The following is a 24,367-nucleotide window of genomic DNA, read 5'->3' as shown; positions in this document are numbered from 1 at the left end:
GAAATTGAGAGGTTGAATTATATATATATACAAGTTTAATTGAATTTTAGAAGTGTTTGAAAATTATATAAAAATTAGCGATTGAACCTTTATTATGAATATTGTAAATCATGCTATAATATGAAATGAAATTTGGGGAAAAATATTTGTTAATGATATGGATGACATAAACTTGGTTATGGAATGTTGAAATGGGGTTTAAGAATTTACCTTGAATTATGTCGAATTGCATTTAGTGGCGGTGAATTATATTGTAACGAGTCATGTTGAATTGTGTTGAATTATGTTGAATCGTATTGACTATGTTGAATCATGTTGGATTGTGTTAAGCTATGTTGAATGGTGTTGGGTTACGTTGGGTTGTGTTGAGTCGAGTCATGTTGAGTTGAGATGAGTGGAGTTGTGTTGGGTGGTGTTGTGTTGGTACCTACGAGAGGAGTTGAAAATGTTTTTGGGGGCCACGTCTCGCCGTATAATAGCCGGCAAATGTGGGGGTGGTTTTGAATTAAGGCCCCAATTGCCCTGTCTAGGCTTATCGTTGGACGAATGTGGGAAAAATGATTTTTGTGTGTCCACACAGTCCCGCCGTATAATAATCGGCAAAAGTGGAAAAAACGAATGGTTTTGAAAATGTTTTGGGTGCCCACTTCTTGCCATATAATAGCCGGCAAATGTGGGGATGGTTTTTAAAGTTGAAAATGTTTTTGGGGGTCCACGTCCTGTCGTATTATTAGCCAGCAAATATGGAGATGGTGTTATTAGTTGGGTGCCTTCTATCCCGCCGTAGTAAGTCGGCAAAAGGTGGATTGTGTTGAGATGTGTGTTGAGTTGATAATATTATTTGTGACTTGTGATGAATCTGTGAAATTGTAAATTGATGTGTAATTCGCTATAAAGAGGAAATGCACATAGACAATATTTGTAAAGAATGGAACCTAAAAATGGGTAAGGGGATTATGGATTAGTGATGGTGAACTTAATGAATTAGTTGTGACAATAAAGGTAAATTATGAGTGTTGTTTTGTAAATAAATGTGAGGCTGAATTGAAAGGGGTTTATTAATCTTGTGTTATCTTGAAATGAATTTTGAGAGTGTAAATAACGGTGTGAATTGAGTATAGAAGAATTGTTAATGAATCAAAAAGGGAACTTGAACTTGAAGTTATGGAGTTCTCAATAAATATAATGAGTAGAAAGGAAGAATGAAAGAAAAAGAGGAATATTAAAAATGGAAATTAAATTAAAAATGGTTTGGGAATTGGTTAATAATTTTTAAATGATGTTGTTTCTCAAATATGTATGTTTCACAAGGATCTATGGTTTTCTAGGGTTAAGGGATAAATTTTAGTGGCCGAAGGTTTTTCTTAAAAGCGTTTAAATAATTTTTGAGAAAAAGGTACCTTACTCGTGATATTTTGAAATCATATAATATCACCCTACTATATGGTATCACCCTGCATGCATGATCATTTCTATCTGTGTGTTAGTTATTGATTTAGAACTATGAGATTCCTACTAGGCATTAGTGTTCACCCCTTGTTGATTTATCTTTTTACAGGAAGAAAGTTTGGATTCTTTGATTGAAGAGTTATGGAATCCTTGAGTCCCTTTTGTATAACTTCATAGTAGATGTACAGGAAATGGATCTTGTATATGTATTTATTTATTTGTAGCTTCATAGTAGGAGATTGTCATGTATTGTTGTCATTATAATATTCATTGAGAGAGAGAGAGAGAGAGAGAACTTGTATGATTGTATTTTGATTACCCAAGGGTAGTAGATATTTGTAGAAAAAAAATGGACCTAAATTAAAGGCTTTGGTAATGTTTTTGAGTAATTAAAATTTGGGGTGTGACATAACTAGTTTCTCTTTTGGCTTGGAGTACCAGATGAGTCTTTACTTGTTTTAGCATATTGCATTTTGATGTTGCCATGTTTAGCATGTTTACCATGAGGCTAAGTGCTTATTTGATAAACTACTTGAATGTCTGTGGATAAAGGCTAGTTGCTTGAATTAGAATAATTTGAGTAATGTTCATATGCAATCACTTTTTTAAGTGGTATATATTCGAAATAATTTTCAAAACAAACATGAATCAAGTGTTCCAATTCTTGCAAATTAGTCTATACTTGTGTGTGCGCATTACATAGTAATGCTAGTCTAATAATCGGAACAAGAGCATATAATGTAAATAAGATTCACATCATGATTAGTAGAGGCCGATCTTTGATCGGGCGAGCGGGGGTGCTTAATTCATGATCTTCCCCTCTCGTACCAAGTTCCCAAGCCGAGACAATCTTGGTGATGATGGACACGTGGCCTTTAGCACGAGTCATGGGTTTCCTAAATTTCTCAAAAATATTTAGGTGGCGACTCTGTATTTAGTAAAGTAGTCTATTTTTGGCAATTTGATTCAAAATCGATTTTCCAAAAGATTTGCTGGATTTGGACTCTTTGGTGTTTGTCTATTTCACATTACACTTGTGGAATTAGATTTAGAACTGCATGAGTCCGATACTGTAGGGCTTATTTGTCTTCCGAAAGGGGGCACGAAAAGCCGAGCTACAGAGGGGAAGGTCATTAATTAAGCATCCCCGCTCACCCGATCAAAAGATCGACCTTTACTAAACTATGATATGAATTTTATTTACTTTATATGTTTATATACTGATTATTTAATAAATCCTAAAAAAATTAATATGTGAATCATACAAGTATAGACTATGTCACCCACTTTGGAACAACTTGATTTTATATAGTTTTGAAGATGTACAATCGAAGTGAATTGAGTTTACAAACATGAAAATCAATATCATTCCAAATTATGCGACACAACCTCCATCCACTAGCATTCATAGAGTTATATCACATAAGAAAATAGCCTCATGGTAGAATACTAAACATAGTAAGAGAAACACACACAAACGGGATGCTAAAGTATAAAAACTTACATGCTTGACGTCCCGCGAACAAGCTACAAAACAAAGTTAATAAACATGCATGATCTTATATACAAAATCCTAATGCAATTCACTGATGAGATGCAACTAAAGATTCAGCTTCTCAGATACGACATGTGAATCATCTCAAGAACATGAGGTAGCGCACATAATCACATAGGAATTGATTAAATCCACAAATGCAAAATTAGCCGAATCAAGATGTATGAAACATGGATGCAAAGCATATATATAATGAAAGACAAAATATGATGTATATTCACAGATAAAGAAAGCATGTAAAAGAACGAGATAGAAAGAAGCAGTGCGGGGAATTATTACAACACTTGAAAGAATAATTACAAACCAAATTAGATAGGGATGAGAAGAATATTACATCAAAATAAAAACCTCGCAAAACACTCAAAATAAAAATAAATAAAATAAAAGCTTCATGTTCCTTGGAATCGTTGGCGGAGATTGGTCAACATTGGGAGATTACACCATCTTGTCCGAAAAAAGCTAACCGACCAGCTAACTAGGCCGAGCAAAACCTGTCTTGTTGCGAAACCAAAAAAAGGAACAAACAAGAAATATGTAGGTGGCTCAACTAACCACTACCAGTTAGCTTACAAAACAACTAATATGAAACTAGAGCAAGCAAATAAGAAAAAATAATAATAATAATAATTATGAGCTAAACAAACCACTTGGATTACAACAATACACTACGAAATATAAAGTATGAAAATAAATACGAGATAAACAAACCACTTGGATTATAACAAAACACTATGAAATAAAAAGTAAGAAAATAAATATGAGATAAACAAACCACTTGGATTATAACAAAACCCTATGAAATATAAAGTAAGAAAATAAATATGAGATGACAAAACCACTTGGATTATAACAAAACCCTATGAAATATAAAGTAAGAAAATAAATATGAGACAAACAAACCACTTGGATTATAACAAAACACTATGAAATGAGAAGCAAGAAAATAATATGAGATAAACAAACCACTTAGATTATAATAAAACACTATGAAATAAGAAGCAAGAAAATAAATATGAGATAGAGAATATAAGAAAATAAAAGACTAGACATTCACCTTCGAAAGAAAGATTGAACTTCTTGATTTGCAAACTTCCTTTTGCTCACCCTCAAGTTTAGGAAGCGTGTTCTCAATCCTCAATTCGAAACTAAAATAGAACTCTGGGTATGTATGGTGGAAAAGTGGCTAACTCTCTTATTTTTTCTCACTTTCAATAACACTCACTCTTTCCTCTGATCAATCACTACTGAAATTTAGCTATATCTGAATTTTTGGAGGAGTTTTGGGTGTAGGAAAGATGCAATTTCAGTTTGTATGGAAGGTATGGGGTGTATATGGAAGATAAGAGTATTTTTGGTTCAAAAAATCAAATTTTCTCTCTTTTTTCACCAATTTCTCACTCTTTTCTCTTCAATTTCGTGGTCCTCTCTTTCTTTTACAATATGATCATTCTATATACGCAATGAGGGAGAGTGAAGGTTAAAAAGAAGGTGGGAGACAAGAATGTGATAGGAGGACAAATTTTTAAGGTGATTGCATGGGATACTCCTTTATGGATGCAAAGAAAAATCTCTTTTTGACAATGGGGGATGATTAGGTATGTATTTGGTGATATATGGGTCGGCCAATGGGGTAGGAGAGTGTTCTACACACAAGAAAAAACTGCAAAAAATACACTTTCTTTGCCTGCTGGTTTGAATGGTCAAATATTATTTGAGGCGAAATATAACAAAAGGCAAAGCTTTGGTAGAGTGGTTAAGGTGTTGGGCGTGGAGTCTTAGGTTAGATGTTCAAACCCTTTCACCAGCATTCCTTAAATACATTTTTTTTTGGGGGGGGTAAAGACAAGTAAGCGCCATATCATCAGCAAGGACCAATCCAGTCATGCCACGTTAGCAAGACCGTCATGTCAATGTCACAGTCAACATTGACGGAATATTCTGCATATGAATGAAATATTTCCTAACTTAATAGAATATTCCCTGAGTTTTGAAAATTACAATTTGGCCCAAAAGTTTCAAATAATTACGCTGTAACCCAGATTTTGGGAGAATTTTTTAGTAAGGCCCTTGGAAATGCAGCGAAGGTTGCTTATAGCTAAACGAAACATTCTGGACGCAACCGTGAGGTCAAAATATTCCCTCAGAAAGGTAATTTGTGGCTATTTAGGGTTGGAAATAGGGCTCAAATTCTATGTTTTCTTATTGAGGATTTTGTGAGATACACCTTCTTGTTTTCATCATTGGGTGATGAAAAAGAAGTGCCCAAGTCTTAGGGCCGGTCAAAATGGGGCGTCTACAGTAGAGTTCGCAGAAAACTGGTAATTGCTCTTTCCATGATTTGCTTTATTGGATCAGTACCGCTGACCGATGATTCAGTTCTATTTCCATCATTAGCCATTACTACAAGGTGAAAACGGTTAGTGGACTTCTTTTTTTCTTTTTCTTTTTTTTTTTTGAATCACTTAGTATACATTTAATTATCACAACATCATATCTATGATTCACAAGATACTATAACAATACATATATAATTTTTTTTCTTATGCAAAAGAAAAGATATTAGCACAACGTACTTAAAATACAGTCAAGAGTTAGTGTCTAATCCTATTAATACAAAAACAGAAGGATTAGACTAATCATGGTCAGGTCACAAAAAAAAGACCTCTAGGTCGGACGTCTAGAAGGGACCATTAGGCCACCATGAGAACTGGCTCCGGAAAACTAGGCCATGAAATAACCCCACAAACTCCCCCTACATGAGGGACTCAAACTCCCACCCACTGTGCTCTATTCCAAAGCAACTCCATACCACCTGGACTATGTAGACAGGAACACCGTGATCATAACCCCAAAACTGCCGTTCGGTAATCCGTACTGGTATCTCCAAGTGTGATGCATTGTTAGGGATGTCCACAGCTGGGGTATGGATAATGTGCTATGGAGGAGGTCTCGTAGTGCGATGGTGGCTGCTATGATATATATGTCATGTGATACCCTTGTTCCGTAATATGTTAATTGGTCCTTAATATGAGTATGATTATGCGTTTAATATGATTTTGTGTGCCATTATGTGAAAATATGTGGTTTTGAATTTCTATTTGTTCACCGTAGGAATATCTATTTGATCATCTGCTTTGGAAATTAAATTGAAGGCCTTATCGGCCACAGAACCCGAAATTGATTACGCCATTGTGATTAGCGTAATTTTTAGAGCCTACGGTGAAATTTAATTTAGAAATTTATTTAGACCAGATTAATTGGATTAAAATAATGGCCTAGTGCTCAAATATGTAATGTTGTTGATTGTACTTAAGTGAAATTGTATATAGTGGAGCATTATACACCCAACCCCTCTCTTTTTGTTCATTTGGCCGAAATCAACTCAGAGAGAGGAGAGGGAGGTTCGGCTAGAGAGAGAGAGAGTGTGTAGGGGAGGGTTGAAGTTGATCTTGAACTTGAGAGATTTGAAGACCAACTCAAGAATTAAGCATAGATTGGGAAGATTGAGCTCCTATGTGAGTAATCAACCCCTAATTCATAAGTTTGAGCTTGTGATTTTGTGAGTTCAAGATTAATTGGTGAGCTAAATCATGAGTTTTGTTGATTTTGATGAGATATGGTCATGCATGCATAGAATTGCTATCAATTGCCATAAGTTTGCATAATCTAGCATGTAGCGTGCCAATTAAGCAAGATTGGAAGTTTGATCATACATGCAAGCATGGTTTTGTTGAGCTTTATGAGAACATACACCATTTGCATCGTTTGAAATGGAATTGGAATTAAAAGATTGCATGCATGTTTGATTAATGAACTTATATGAGGTTTGAAAGCTTAAGCCATGAGTATACAAAAATGTTGATTTGATTTTGAAGAAATGTGACCATGATTTTGAGCAATTGGCCTCCTATTACTTGTGTACTCATGGTATGTAATGTATTTGCATGTTTGGGAACCAAGATTATGAGTTTGGAACCTTTGGAGGTCGTTTTGAGCTCAAGAACACATTCTGGAAAACCCAGAATTCTTGATGTCCGCTCGAGCGGGGAAACCGCCGCTTGAGCGTAAAATACAAGCTCCCAGCATATTTTGCAGACATGGCGTCCGCTCGAGTGGGAAAGTCCACGCTTGAGCGGGGAGCTATGTAGACAGACCTTCTGCTAGAGCGCTCGAGTTCACGCTCAAGCGTGAATTTGATGCAACCAGCACTTTTGCAGACCAATTGGGTCCGCTCGAGCGGGGACCCTGTTTTCTGAAATTTTGTTTATGCGTTCTGTGTTTCGTTTTCCATTCTCCTTAACTTCCAAGTACTCTTAGGCATGCATTGAGCATTGTAATTGAGTTAAAGAGATAAGAATAAAGCCTAAAGAGGAAAATGTAAATTTAAGAACAGATTGAATTGTTGGTGACCCTTTTTGTGTTCATGGACTGTGTAGGGTCGAGCTCCAGGGCAAACCAACCAACCAATCACTGTGAGTAATATCGATATTTGAAAACTTGTCATTTGTCTAATTGCTTATTTTCTTATAAGCCTTATGCCTTATGATTTGCTAGTTTGAATTGTGGACAAATGTCCGATAAGAATGAATGGGCCAGAGGTCGTTTTGACAAGAAAGAATGAATGGGCCAGAGGCCGTTTTGACATGAAAGAATGGATGGGCCAAAGGCTGTTTTGACATGAATGGATGGGCTAAAGGCCGTTTTGACATGAATGGATGGGCCAAAGGTCATTTTGACATGAATGGATGGGCCAGAGGCCGTTTTGACATGAATGAGTGGGCCAGAGGCCGTTTTGACAAGAATGAAACCACAGTCACTTGACTTAAATTGTGTATATGAATGTTAAATAAAAATGTGAATTGGGCCCAAGGCCGTTCGGAGTATGTTGTTCTACATATCGTTTGTATCTTCTTATTTGATATTATTCACTAGGCTATTGCTCACGCTCATTCATGTGTTAGTAGGTGAGCCAAGAGAGGTCCAGACCCAGCCCCAGTGAAGTCTGTGTGGAACAACCGAGTTTTGGAGAGTCAGCCCTAGTGTCTCACGCATGAGACTCATTTTCGCCTTTCTGCTATGTTATGTTATTTTTGTCATATTGGCGAGGACTTTGCATATGTCCATATATAGTTTTCATGGGTTGACTTAGTTTTTGGATGATCCTGTTTGTACAGAACTTATGCTACTATATTTCTATTGTGAGTTATTAATGTATATATGTTTGGTTATTTGGATGTGCCATGTAAGCACAGCTCTATGGACAAAGTTTTGAACTGCTTCCGTTTGGCCCCCATTAACTCTATTAAAATACATTTGTTTTGGTTTGAGGCCGTAGGTAATCTCATGATTACTGGCCGGTTATGTCCTTAACCCACGGGGGCGGGTTCGGATCATGACATGTCCTCTCCTCTCTACAAAGCCTAAGGGTAGAGGTGCGACCAGAAAATGCGGCTGTCCTAGGTCCAGAGCAAGACCAACAACACGGGTCGATCCTATATACCTCTCACGAGTGCTGCCTTGGCTAAGTCTCAAAAATAAGAAATCCTCATCGGGGTTAGCCTGTAAATATACGGGTCTTCCCATGAGCCGGTCAAGTGTCGGGTGGGCTTGCTTGACAAGACTCTCCGAATCTCCCCAGCCCTCTAATAGGTTTGGGATAAGATGAGCTCTTGAGGGCTCGAACCAAAATAACTCCATTAGGTTTGTCATTTCCTACAACACAGGAAAACTTAGTCCGAAAATATTTATAACACGGTTTACTTGTGTTAGACAATTGAATTGAATTTTTTTTTTGGAAAACACATACCATAATATGAAGTTAAATTTATTATTAGTATTTTCTTGTTTTGTTTGAAATAATTATTTCAAATAATGTGAATAATTGTACAGAACAAGTTAGAAAAATATACTAAATTCATTTTGATAAAAAAAAAACCATTGCTCTGATACCATTTTTGTCACGACCCAAACTCGTTACCCAAAGGTTCGGCGTTGCAACAAGATAATAAAAATAAAATAATTCTAAAATTACTATATTAGTAGCGCAAGCTAATAACTTATAAATAAATAAATAAAACAAATAAATAAATGGGTACCAAAAGTTTATTAAAAGAAACAAAAATAGTCATTTGGGCTCTTTATTTTATTACAAAAGTCTGATATGAAATACTGATAGTAAAAAAAAACTGCGATTTATTCCCCATCTTGATCCCGCTAAGTCTCGTCATCTGAAAAGGGTAACAGCTATAAGCACATAGTAGAGTGAGAAATATTATACTGTGAATATAGGGGCATGAAATAGCCATGGATAGTTATTTAAGCTAAAATATTAACATAATTTAAGTTGAAAAAACAAATTAATTAAGTGGTAGAAACTGAAATACATAAGTTACGTAAATAACTATAACAACAATATATAACAGAACAGAATAGAATAGAAGTCACTGGATTGACAAATAGAACATAGGTCAATGGATCCATGACAAACAGAGGACCATAAAGTGGCCAAACAAAAGCGAATGGTTTATTTAAGTCCCCTAAGGTGTGAGACATCCGTGGTGGTACTTACAGAACATAATTGTTTATAAAATCATTGTCAAATAATTATTAAGATTAAACAAACAAATTTGTGGGTTTCAATTTAAGCAAACCGAGTTCAGGAAATAATCCACGTAATTGAAACATTAACATAACCATAAAATATAAATTATATAAAATAAATTGTTGTAACTCAAAACATTTGTAAAATATATTATGGTAACTCAAGGTATAATATAACTCACATTACTATTGACCCTTAGCCTTCACTTTTCTATGATTGTCTCGGTATTCTCTGTTACTAGTACGTTGCTCCTAAGTTATTTGTATCTTTCCTATGTTTTCAAAGCTCCCTCAGTTGCTCTCTATTTATAGGTGGTGATTGCCTAGTTTCTAATTAAGTGGATTGCCCAAAATTGGCCACTTGTCTAAAAGGTGCCATTTACCCCTTCTACTAGGATGATTCACCTTGCCTACATTACTTAGTCACCATCCTATATATTAGAATGGTGATAACCACCCTCTTTTTTTTTTCTTTTTTTTTTATTATTTATTTATCCTAACCTTTGATTTAATTCGCATTTCTCCCAAGTTTGTAATAATCTAATTATATTACATTTTATCACCTACAACCACAACATTAACCATTTTATTATATTATTATTATTGTTATTATGATTGTGATTGGTTATGGTATTAAATGTGACATCCAAATTTCTTTTAATTTAATTCAATACCGTGATTAGATCAATTACTCATGGATAGAATATATATATATATATATATATATATATATATATATATATAAACTAATAATAATAATAATAATAATAATAATAATAATAATAATAATAATACTCCCCAAATATATAATTAATACCATAACCAATCACGATCATAATAACAATAACAATAATAAAATAAAATAATTAATGTTATGATTGTAGGTGATAAAATGTAATCTAATTAGATTATTAAAAACTTGGGCCAAATGCGAATTAAATCAAAGGTTAAGCGAAAAAAAAAATAAAGAAAAAGAGGTGGTTTATCACAATCGTAATATATATGATGGTGACTAAGTAATATAGCCAAGGTGAATCATCCTAGTAAAAGGGGGAAATGGCATCCGGTAGACAGGTGGCCAATTTTGAGCAATCCACTTAATTAGAAACCATGCAATCGCCATCTATAAATAGGGAGCAACCGACGGAGCTTTGAAAACATAGGAAAGATACAAATAACTTAGGAGCCACGTACTAGTAGTAGAGAATAATGAGACAATCATAGAAAAGTAAAGGCTAAGGGTCAATAGTAAGGTGAGTGTATTATACCTTGAGTTACCATAATATATTTTACGAATGTTTTGAGTTACTACAATTTATTTTATATAATTTATGTTTTATGGTTATGTTAATGTTTCAATTACGTAGATTATTTTCTGAACTCTATTTGTTTAAATTGAAACCCGTGGATATGTTTGTTTAAATTTTAGAAATTATTTGACAATGATTTTATAAACAATTATATTTTGTAAGTATCACCACAGGAGTCCCACGCCTTGGGGGACTTAAATAAACCATTGGTTTCTATTTGGCCACTTTGTGGTCCTCTGTCATGGATCCATTGACCCATGTTTTGATTGTCACTCTAGTGACTCTTGTTCTGTTCTGTACCATGATTATGATTATTTGCTTATATGATTTCCGCATTCTACTTATGTTAATTAAAGGGATTTCAGTTACCAAACTAATTTATGTTTAGCCTAATAATTATCCATGGATTTTGTTTGGACCTTCATGCTCACTGTATAATATTTCTCACTCTGCTAGGTGCTTATAGCTGTTATCCCCTTTCATGTGATGAGATTTAGTGGGATCGAGATTGGAAATAAATCGTGGTGTTTTTTTATTTTATTTTTTATTTTTTACTATCAGTAATTATGATCAGACTCTTATAACAAAATGAAGCCCATATGACTATTTTCTTTTTTACTAAACTTTTAGGTACCCATTTATTTTAATTTATTTAATTTAGCCATTTGTGTTACTACTACTGCTACTACTACAAAAATTTTTGAATTTTTTTATTTTTATTATCTTGTTGTGACGCCGAACTTTTAGGTACCGGGTTTGAGTCGTGACAAAATTGGTATCAGAGCAATGGTTTTTGCGCACACCAAAAAAAAAAAAAAAAAAAAAAAAAAAAAAAAAAAAAAACCTTACTTTGTCTAACATGGTGAAACCACTTTATAAATATGGTCTAGGCTAAGTTTTTCTGTGTTGTAGGGAATGACGAATCTAATGGAGTTATTCTGTTTCGAGCCCCCAGGAGCTCATCTTATCCCAAGTCTATTAGAAGGCTGAGGTGGTTCGGAGAGTCTTGTTAGACAAACCCACCCGACACTTGACCGACTCATGGGGTGACCCATATATTTGTAGGCCGACCCGGATGAAGATTTCTTATTTTGGAGGCTTAGCCAAGACAACACTCGTGAGAGGTACATAGGGCCGACCCATGTTGTTGGTCTTGCTTCGGACCTAGGATAGCCGCATTTTCTGGTCGCACGTCTACCCTTGGGCTTTGTGGAGAGGAGGGGACATGCATACCCTAGCAGCCACATTCGCACTATGATGCCTCCTCCACAACACATTGTCCATACCCCAGCTGTGGACTTCATTGACAGTGCATCATACTTGGAGATATCGGTACAAATTATCGGACGAGAGTTTTAGGGTTATGATCACGGTGTTCCTGTCTACATAGTTCAAGTGGTATAGAGTTGCTTTGGAATAGAGCACAGTAAGTGGGAGTTTAAGTCCCTCATGAAGGGGGAGTTTGTGGGGTTATTTCATGGCCCAGTTTTTTGGAGCCAGTTCTTATAGTGGCCTAACGGTCCCTTCTAGACGTCCGACCAGGAGGTCTTTTTTTTGTGACCTGAACATGATTAGTCTAATCCTTTTGTTTTTGTATTAATAGGATTAGACACTAACTCTTGACTATATTTTAAGTATGTTGTACTAATATCTTTCCTTTTGCATAAAAAAAAATTATATATGTACTGTTATAGTATCTTGTGAATCATAGATATGATATTATGATAATTAAATATATACTAAGTGGTTCAAAAAAAGAAAAAGAAAAAAAGAAGTCCACTAACCGTTTTCACCTTGTAGTAATGGCTAATGATGGAAATGGAACCGGATCATTGGTCAGCGGTACTGATCCTATCATGACCCGAACCTGCCCCAAAACGTTTAGGCCATGACTAGCTTATACTTAGGCCTTAAAGATAAAATTTCCAAAATATTTACGTAACTTCGGAGCCTAAAGTGGAAGCAAATCAATTGATAATGTCTATTGAGCTTGTTCATACATGATAATTGAAATAATTAAAACAATGTAAACACACTATTACACATACATATATATATATATATATATAGAAAACTTAAGTAAACAAAATACAAGGCTAAAGCCCTAACACAAGGGCGCACCATGGATGGCTTGACCTAGCAGGTCCACAAAAAGACTCCTGAGGCTGACCTAGGGATGGTCTCCGGTTTGATCACCTACATACAGACAAAATACAGAGTGAGCGAAGCTCAATGAGTAATAATAAAGTGAAGTGAATTAAGTAAATAAGCTAGATTCAGAAGAAGCATAACATCATACACTTCCACTTTTACATCGTTTATAGCATTAATCGTAATCATGTTCACAAAATGGCTTCGGGCTCAACATAATACAGAATGGCCTCGGGCCCAACGTGTTACAAAATGGCCACGGGCCCAACATAATACAAAACGGCCTCGGGTCCAACATAATACAGAACGGTCTCAACCCAACGTGTTACAAAACGGCCTCGGGCCCAACATAATATAGAACGGCCTCGGGCCCAACGTGTTACAAAACGGCCTCGGGCCCAACATAATACAAAATGGCCTCAGGCCCAACATAATACAGAACTGCCTCAGGCCCAACACATCAACAACTGTTCAGAACATTAGAGGATAGATGAAACATTGATATGTTCCCACCTCCCTTGGCCTTAGGCCATGAGTTATAAACAATTCATATCATTATAGAGTAAATGGAACATCGACATGTCTCCATCTCCCTCGGCCTTGAAGCCACGAGTCACAAGTAATCTATATCATAACGGCCTCAGGCCCATCATTACTAATAAAACAAAACGACCTTAGGTCCATGTCACTGCCATTGTTTAATCATTTCCGTCAAAACTTAATTCACATAACGTACTCCATTACAATAAATGTAATTGTATTCAACAAACATACGTGAGTCCTAGTACGACTCATCCTGATATACCATTCACAATAAAAATATATAAATCATAACACAATGATTCCAATGTGCCAAGAATAATCAAGGTATAATGATTCGTAAGTACAAATACAGGAACAAATATATATCGTTACACTCTTATTACTCACAGTGCTTTGGTCGCGTGGGAGTCTCCTCCGGCAAGTGACCTACAAAAGACACGCACACACACAACTTATAAATTATTCACTTATTCCTTAATCTTTCCTCTTCACTGTTCCATTGTAGAAGAATCAAATGGACATCTGAACACATTCAGAGGGTCGAGAAGGGTAAAAGAAACCAACAAAATTTTCCCTCTTCAGCCGCATGTGTGGGAGTCCCTCACCGCATGTGCAGAAAGGTGTGCCACATGTGCGGCCCACACTTGCCTTTATTTCAGTATGCAATCCTTGGCCTCCCCTGTTTTTTGCACATGCAACTGTGAGCCCCGCACGTGTGGCTGGGCCCCACAAGTGCGGTCGTAGGCTCTGTTTGGGCAGTCCAAAACTTCAACAATTTCAAGCTTTCAAAGGTATTCATATGGCCCAAATCAAGCAAAATTCATTTCATAACATAACATATAAACATGACAAACATGAAACCTATACTCAAATGGGTCATAACTTATTTTACTTTGACATTTACAATTCTAATTTCCATAATTTATTCATCTTCTTCAGCTTAATATATACAAACACATACCTATATATATGTATGAGTTCAGAACATGCCAAAAACAAAGATGAAAAGGTAGTGACCCATACCCCATCTCAAAACAATCCAAACACAAGAATCAACCCTTAAATTAGCCAAATCCAATGACTGCCTCATCAATTTCATGAAATTGGTTAAGTTGAGATCATAACCCAAAACCCTAACTCCCATACATATAGAAAACTTCATTTTAAGGTTTGATTCTAACCAATTAAAGAAAGATTTAGGGTATTTAAGACTTACTTGAGCTATCTTCTTGATTTCCCCTTCTAATTTCTCAAATCCACAAGCTTTAAGGTGAGCTCTCTCATTTTCTCTCTTTTCTCTTCTTCTCTTTCTTTTTCCAGGAGATGTTTTGGTGTTTGGTTGAGTCTGTTCAACATATAAGGCTCAAAATATATATAAACAAGTCCATGGATCAATATGGCCAACCAAACTTAACTTAGCGAATCAGACGAAATTAATTTTCAATTAAACTTCACAGACGACTCTAAAAATTATACTGATCATAATTATATATTCCGTTCTGGCTTCTGAAGCTTCCAAGACCTTCAATTTGCAGTGCAAAGGTAGTCACCCAAACCAACCTTAACGAATCAGACAAATCAAGTTTTCAATTAACTTTCCCAAATGGCTCTAAAAATTTCCATTAGCATATCCATGTATTCAATTTCGGTTTCTGAACCCACGAAGGTCGGCAATTTCAGTTTTAAAGTCGTAACTTAGCAATTAATTCCTTAATTCAAACAGATATCACTAAATTAAAGCACATTAACCCATAATTAAATAAAGGTAATTTCTAATATGCATTTTGGGGTTGTTATAGATCCAATGGAGCAAATCATAGAAAGAGCAGTTACTAGTTTTCTGCGAGCCCTACAAGCCAACATTAATAGCGGAATGCCTGAACGACGAGAAGAGCCAACTACAATAAAACAGTTCCAGGACTTGAAACCTACCATGTTTACCAGCAGTACAAACCCACTGGTTGCAGAAGCTTGGGTTAGAGATATGGAGAAGATTTTTCGCGACTATCTTGCACAGAAAGACATAAGGTAACCTTCGCCACATTCACCTTCAATGACGATGCACAAGAATGGTGGCTTCTTACCCTGGAGAAAGAAGATATCTTGACTTAGGCAAGATTCTTGGAAGTATTTTATGAAAAATACGTTCCAGATTCACTGTGGGAACAAAAGGCAGTAGAATTCATACATCTAAGGCAAGGAACCATGATAGTGGCCGAATAGGAGAGCAAGTTCACGCAACGGGCTCAATTTGCAACATATGTTATCCCCACTGAAGCTCGAAAAGCCAAGAAATTCGAAGTAGGATTGGATGCTGAGATCAAGGATAGGCTGGAGGTTTTGAAACTTCTAACGTATGTGGAGGTGGTAGATCGAGCATACAATGCGGAAAAAGGGATGAAAGCCTCACGCTTCGGGGAGCCAAGCCAAAGGAAATGATTTTGGGAAATAGATATCAGAAGATCCGGTGTTGTGCCCCCTTAAGAGGGTAACGGGCACAACTAGTTCAAGCAATCAAGGTCTTGCCAATCCCAGAGGTGGCACCATTCCAACTTGCTCTATTTGTGGCAAGACTCATTGAGGACAATGCCGTTGAGCCACAGGAGCATGATTTAGATGCGGTCAAGCTGGCCACTTTCTAAGAGATTTTCCAAAACTTATTAATCCTACAGTAGGTCCCTCTGGACCAGCGCCAAAACCCACGGTACCTGGAGGAGTGAGGAAGGACCAAAAACGCCAAGGAAGAGCTTTTACCCTGGCGCTTGGAAACCCAGAAGTTACCGAGAATATTGTGTGAGGTACACTTTTTGTTTGTGGTCACTTAGCTCATGTTCTCTTTGATTCTAGCTCAACTCATTCTTTTGTTACACCGCACTTTGCTACCAAGTTGGCATCAACACCCGAATCCTTAGGATATGTATTGTCTGTGTCTTTTCATTCTGGTAATTCTACCCTTAGTGCTGATGTGTAGAAATCTTGTACTATATCCTTAAAAGGTGAAACCTTACATGTAGACTTGATTCCCCTCGACATTAGTATCTTTGATGTGATCTTAGGAATGGATTAGTTGGCTTCAAACCATGCCTCTGTCGATTGTGAAGCCAAAAAGGTCTCCCTCTAGTCACCAAATCAACTCGAGCTTGTCTTTGATGGAACTGGTGTCTCTCCCCCTCCATGTGTTATATCCTTCATAATAGCCCAATGGCTTCTAAGAAAGGGTTGTTGTAGTTGTATATGTTATCTAATCAATACTCAAAAAGAAGCCCCCATACTTGATGTAATCCCTATGGTTCAAGAATTCCCGGATGTATTTCCTGAAGACCTATCCGGTACCCTAGTTGACTGAGAAATCGAATTCACCATTGAAACCCAACCTAGTACCCAACCAATCTCAAAAACCCCTTACTGCATGTCCATGACAGAATTAAAAGAATTGAAGACTCAACTCCAGGAACTACTGGACAAAGGTTTCATTCGACCTAGTACCTCACCCTGGGGAGTTCCAGTATTATTCGTAAAGAAAAAGAATGGCATGATGAGGTTATGCATTGATTATCGAGAGCTGAACAAAGTCACCATAAAAAATCGGTACCCTTTGCCACAAATTGATGACTTGTTCGATCAACTACAAGGAGCCTAAGTATTCTCAAAAATTGACTTGCATTCTGGTTACCATCAACTAAAAGTCAAAACAAAAAGTGTCGAAAAGACTGCCTTTAGAACCTGTTACGGGCATTACTAGTTTCTCGTCATGCCCTTTGGCGTCACAAATGCTCTAGCAGCCTTCATGGACCTCATGAATCGAGTGTTCAAACCCTATCTTGATGAGTTTATCATCATCGTCATTGACGACATTCTCATATACTCTAAGTCACCGGTGGACCATGAACAACACTTGCAAAATGATTCTACAAACACTACGTGATCACAAACTTTATGCCAAGTTGAACAAATGTGAATTCTGGATCACTAGTTTACACTTTCTTTGTCACGTCATTAACAAAGACGACATCTCAGTTGACCCCCAAAAGGTTACAACAATCGTGGATTGGCCACAACCTACTAACGTGTCCGAGATTCAAAGCTTCTTGGGTCTAGTCGGCTATTACTGACGCTTCATGCAAGATTTCTCAAAGATAGCATCACCCTTGACCCTGCTAACTTAGAAAAACACACCATTTGAATGGATGGAGAAGCAGGAATGTTGCTTCCAAGAATTGAAGAATAGACTGGTGACAGCTCCTATACTAGCACTCCCCGCAGAAACATAAAGGTTCATAATTTATAGCGATGCCTCATACAATGGTTTGGGCCAACTAAAGACCCACAAGAAGAACTACCCAACCCACGATCTGGATTTAGTCGCAGTAATCTTTGCCCTCAAAATCTTGTGTCATTATCTCTATGGGGTAACCTACAAAATTTACACAGATCACAAGAGTCTCAAATATTTGTTTATATAGAAAGAACTGAATATGAGGGAACGACGGTGGGTAAAATATATGAAAGACTATGATATAGAGATCTATCACCATCCAGGCAAAGCTATCATGGTAGCAGGCGCATTGAGTCGAAAGACGACTAGAAGTTTGACATGTGCCCTCATTCCCCACGAGATCAATGGACTGCTCACCAACATAATCGTGGAACCTGAGTTGATTGAAGAAATTAGAGTCCGCTAATATGAAGATAAACTTTTGAAGAAAAAGTACGAGAAGCTAGGAAGCACGCCCCGATCCTGACTTCACAATAAGCAATGGGATGCTAAAATTTTGGAATCGAATTTGTGTACCCGACCTTCCAGAACTCAAGAAAAAGATATTGGTAGAAGTTTATAGCTCGAGGTTTGCGATCCATGTTGTAATACGAAAATGTATCACAATCTGAAGGAACATTTCTGGTGGATAGGAATGAAGAAAGACATAGCAAGCCACGTCTCCAAATTCCTACATTGTCAACGGGTTAAAGCAGAACATCAGAGACTTGCAGGAATGTTACAACCATTCCTCATTCCTGAATGGAAATGGGAGCATATTATTGTAGACTTCATGGTCGGGCTACATCAATCAGTCTTGAAGAATGAGGCAATATGGGTTATTGTAGATCGATTGACGAAGTCAGTGCATTTTCTACCAATCAGAATCACGTACTCCCTTACTAAGTTCTCCACTATGTACATCAAGGAAATCATTCGTTTGCATGGAACCCCAGTTTCAATCATATTTGATAGAGACCCCCGCTGTGTGTCTCATTTCTGGAACAAATTGCAAAAAGCTTTGGGAACCACTTTGAAGTTTAGCACAGCTTATCACTCGCAAATTGATGGGTAATCCGAAAGAACAATCCAGACTTTAAAAGATATGTTATGTGTGTGTGAGCTAGACCTCAAAGGTAATTGGGATGATCACCTACCTTTGGTGTAGTTTGCCTATAATAATAGCTATCATGTAAGCATCAGAATGGCACCATACGAGGCACTGTATGGAAGACAATGCGGATCACCTCTGTGTTGGACGGAAGTCAGAGACAGGAAACTGCTAGGACCCGAAATCGTGCAAATACAAGTGATAAAATTCAACTCATCCAATAGTGAATTCACACTGCTTAGAGCTGCCAGAAAAGCTATGCTGATACACGAAGACGGGATAGAGAATTTCAAATAGGAGATCATGTGTTTCTAAAGATCTCACCCACAAGAGGGGTTATCCGATTTGGAAAACAAGGAAAGTTAAACCCACGTTACATCGGGCCATTCGAGATACTAAAAAGGATTGGTTTTGTGGCATATTGTTTTGCACTTCCACCCGAACTGTCTAATGTCCATAACATGTTTCACATTTCGATGCTTCATCGATATCCAGAGCATGTTGTCGATTATGAGAACCTGGAGGTTCAAGAAGACCTCTCTTATGAAGAACAATTTGTGCAGATTCTCGATCGTCGTGATCAAATCCTTCGAAACAAGACTATACCCCTTGTAAAAGTTTTGTGGAGGAATCATCGAGTTGAAGAAGCGACATGGGAAACTGAAAGTCAAATGCAGGCCAAGTACCCACACCTTTTCGAAAAGTAAGGTATGGCAAGTTTGAGGACAAACTTCTTTTAAGGAGGGAGAAATGTGACCCCCGAATTTGTTTTAATTTAATTCAATATTGTGATTAGATCAATTACTCATGAATAGAATATATATACCCCCCCAAAAAAAAACTAATAAATAAATAATAATAATACACCTTAAATATGTAATTAATACCATAACCAATCACAATTATAATAACAATAACAATAATAAAATAAAATAAAATAATTATTGTTATGGTTGTAGGTGACAAAATGTAATCTAATTAGATTATTAAAAACTTGGGAGAAATGCGAATTAAATCAAAGGTTAAGAAAAAAAAAAGGTGGTTTATCACCATCCTAACATATAGGATGGTGACTAAGTAATATAGCCAAGGTGAATCATCCTAGTAGAATGGGGAAATGACACCTGTTAGACAGGTGGACAATTTTGAGCAATCCACTTAATTAGAAACCACGCAATCACCACCTATAAATAGGGAGCAACTAAGGGAGCTTCGAAAACATGGGAAAGATACAAATAACTTAGAAACAATGTACTAGTAGCAAAGAATAGTAAGACAATCATAGAAAAGTGAAGGCTAAGGGTCGATAGTAATGTGAGTTATATTATACCTTGAGTTACCATAATATATTTTACGAATATTTTGAGTTATCACAATTTATTTTATATAATTATTATTTTATGGTTATGTTAATGTTTCAATTACGTGGATTATTTTCTGAACTCTATTTGCTTAAATTGAAACCCATGGATATGTTTGTTTAAATTTTAGAAATTATTTGATAATGATTTTATAAACAATTATGTTTTGTAAGTACCACCATGTGAGTCCCACGTCTTGGGGGACTTAAATAAACCATTGGTTTTTGTTTGGCCGCTTTGTGGTCCTTTGTGTGTCATGGATCCATTGACCCTGGTTCTGATTGTCACTCCAGTGACCCATGTTCTGTTCTGTTCTGTACCTTGGTTATGATTATTTGCTTATATGATTTCCGCATTCTACTTCTGTTAATTAAAATTAGTTATGTATTTCAGTTACTAAACTAATTTTTGTTTAGCCTAATAATTATCCATGTATTTTGTTTGGACCCTCGTGCTCGCTGTATAATATTTCTCACTCTGTCATGTGCTAATAGTTGTTATCCCCTTTTAGATAATGAGATTTTGCGAGATCGGGATTGGAAATGAACAGTAGTGTTTTTTCATTTTTTACTATTTGTTATTATGATCGGACTCTTATAATAAAATGAAACCCAGATGACTATTTTCTTTTTTACTAAACTTTTTGGTACCTATTTATTTTAATTTATTTAATTTATCCACTTGCGTTACTACTACTACTACTACTACTACTACAAAAATTTTAGATTTTTTATTTTTATTTTTATTATCTTGTTGCGACACTGAACTTTTAGGTATCGGGTTTGAGTCGTAACAAAAGTGGTATCAGAGCCATGTTTCAATCCTGGGACCTGTGGGTTATGGGCCCACCAAATACCATATGATTAGTTTGGGAACACATAATTGCCTAATTGTTTTGACTTTGTAAATAAATAAAACATATTTTTGAATTTTGTCATGACCCAAATCCGTTACCCGGAAGTTCAACATCATAAGAAGACAATAATTGAAATCATAACAAATTAATAGTGCAGTGGAGTAAAATAAAAAGGTACCCAAATCTTCATTTAAGTATAATAAAAATGAGTACATTGGAGCTTCTATTCAGTTGCAATACCCGAGCTGTACTATGACTACAAAGTGCCTTGTGCCTACCCCATGCATTGGTTTTGACTCGTCACCTAAATGTGGTTAATAGCTATAAGCACATGGTAGAGTGAGAAACATTATACAGTGAGCATAAGGATACAAAAATTACCATGGATAATTATTTAAGCTAAAACATTAACATAACTTAATTTGAGTAAACAAATTATTCAATGTGGTAGAAACTAAAATATAGAAATTATGTAAATAAATAACCATAACCACGGTACAGAACAGAACAGAATAAAGGTCACTGGAGTGACAATCAGAACAGAGGTTAATGGATCCATGACAAACAGAGGACCACAAAGTGGCCAAACAGAGGCCAATGGTTATTTAAGTCTCCCAAGGCATGGGACTCCTGTGATGGTACTTATAGAAAATAATTGTTTATAAAACCATCGTCAATTAATTTCTAAAAGTTAAACAAACATATCCATAGGTCTCAATTTAAACAAATTGAGTTCAGAAAATAATTAACGTAATCAAAATATTAATATAATTTATAAAACATAGATTGCATACAATGATTTATAGTAACCTAAAACATATGTAAAATATATTATGGTGACTCAAGGTATAATATAACTCACCTTAAAATTAACATCTCACTCTTTCTTTTTACTATCAAAGACCTTCTTTACCTCTAGTATTTTCTTCCCCTTTCTTTGTTTTCCTTAACTTGAACAGCTCCTCTCTACTTATAGGGAGTCAATCCGTAAGCCCTAAGCCACCACTCATACACACGGCTTATCCAAATGCTTCTCCATCAATTCATGGTTATCCAACATATACCTTTAAGGTGACTCACCACACCTATGCATGCCTAATCTAGACTACGTGTCACTTGCTCTATTTTTGCTTTATTTATTTATTTATTTTGTTTTCTTTTTATAATTTAATCAATTCCAATTCGGACCCAATTAATAAAATTTCAACATTACTAAACCGAATCAGATATTTAACTAAACTCTTATATAGTCTGATACTCGAATTTAAAATAATTCAATTCGTCAATTTTACCTTATTGAGAATCCATAATTAAATCAGAATAAGAATTAATTAAACGTAAAATATTATACGTGGCAGGGTCGTCACAATCTCTCCTCCATAGAAAGTTTGGTCCTCCAAACTAATCATATGACCTTGTTTTAATTAAAATATAGTATAGCCAAGGTGAATCATCCTAATAGAAGAGGGAAATGGCACCTGTTAGACAGGTGGCCAATTTTGGACAATGAACTTAATTAGAAACCCAACAATCACCACCTATAAATAGGGAGCAACTGAGGGAGCTTCGTAATTATTTATTTTAATGACTAAAAGTCAAAATACAATATTGTGAAATGTAATCACGGATAATATAATGACTAACTAAAATATTTAATATTTAAAATACAATACATTTATTATATTGATCTATTTAATCTTTATTTACGCACACAATATTAAATTGAAAGTCAAATGTAGGTCAAGTACCCACACCTCTTTGAAAAGTAAGGTACAACAAGTTTGAGGACAAACTTCTTTTAAGGAGGGGAGAAATGTGGCACCTGAATTTCTTTTAATTTACTTCAATACCGTGATTAGATCAATTACTCATGAATAGAATATATATATATATATATATAAATGGGGGTGGTTTATCACCATCCTAATATATAGGATGGTGACTACGTAATATAGCCAAGGTGAATCATCCTAGTAGAAGGGAGAAATGGCACCTATTAGACAGGTGGCCAATTTTGGGCAATCCACTTAATTAGAAACCAGGTAATCTCCACCTATAAATAGGGAGGAACTGAGGAAGCTTTGAAAACATAGGAAAGATACAAATAACTTAGGAGCAGCGTACTAGTAGCAGAGAATACCAAGACAATCATAGAAAAGTGAAGGCTAAGGGTCAATAGTAAGGTGAGTTATATTATATCTTGAGTTATCATAATATACTTTACAAATGTTTTGAGTTACCACAATTTATTTTATATAATTTGTTAATGTTTCAATTATGTGGATTATTTCCTAAACTCTATTTGCTTAAATTGAAACCCATGAATATGTTTGTTTAAATCTTAATAATTATTTGACAATGATTTTATAAACAATTATTTTCTGTAAGTACCACCACGGGAGTCCCACGCCTTAGGGGACTTAAATAAATCATTGGCTTCTGTTCGGCCACTTTGTGGTCCTCTTTTTGTCATGGATCCATTGACCTTTGTTCTATTTGTCACTCCAGTGACTTCTATTATGTTCTGTTCTGTACCATAGTTATAGTTATTTATGTAACTTCTGTATTTTAGTTTCTGTCACTTAATTAATTTGTTTATTAAAATTAAATTATGTTAATGTTTTAGCTTAAATAACTATATATGGCTATTTCGTGCCCTTATACTCATAGTATAATATTTCTCACTCTGCTATGTGCTTATAGCTGTTACCCCTTTCAAGTGATGAGACTTAGTGGGATCAAGATGGGGAATAAATCGTAGTTTTTTTTTTTTTTACTATCTGTATTTCAAATCGAACTTTGTAATAAAATAAAGAGCCGAAATGACTATTTTTGTTTTTTTTAATAAACTTTTGATACCCATTTATTTATTTGTTTATTTATTTATAAGTTATTTGCTTGCGCTACTAATACAGTAATTTTAGAATTATTTTATTTTTATTATCTTGTTGCGACGCCGAACCTTTGGATACCAGGTTTGGGTTGTGAGAAAAGTGGTTTGTGTGATTTTGTACCAAATTTGATATAAACATAACAGGAAAACAAAAATGAATGGCGTCGGGTACTGTAAGTGATGAGTAAGAAAGAATAAGTGTTGTGCACTTTGTGTGTTTGGTCTACATGTTTGGTCCGTATCTAAATAGAGAATGATGAACAACAGGTAAAAGAACAAAAAA

The sequence above is a fragment of the Camellia sinensis genome, chromosome 15, assembly GCF_055761805.1.
Source record: "Camellia sinensis isolate YWXY chromosome 15, ASM5576180v1, whole genome shotgun sequence".
Taxonomy (NCBI): domain Eukaryota; kingdom Viridiplantae; phylum Streptophyta; class Magnoliopsida; order Ericales; family Theaceae; genus Camellia; species Camellia sinensis.
The sequence above is the reverse complement of the archived record's forward strand: the minus strand, read 5'-3'. Positions refer to the sequence as shown.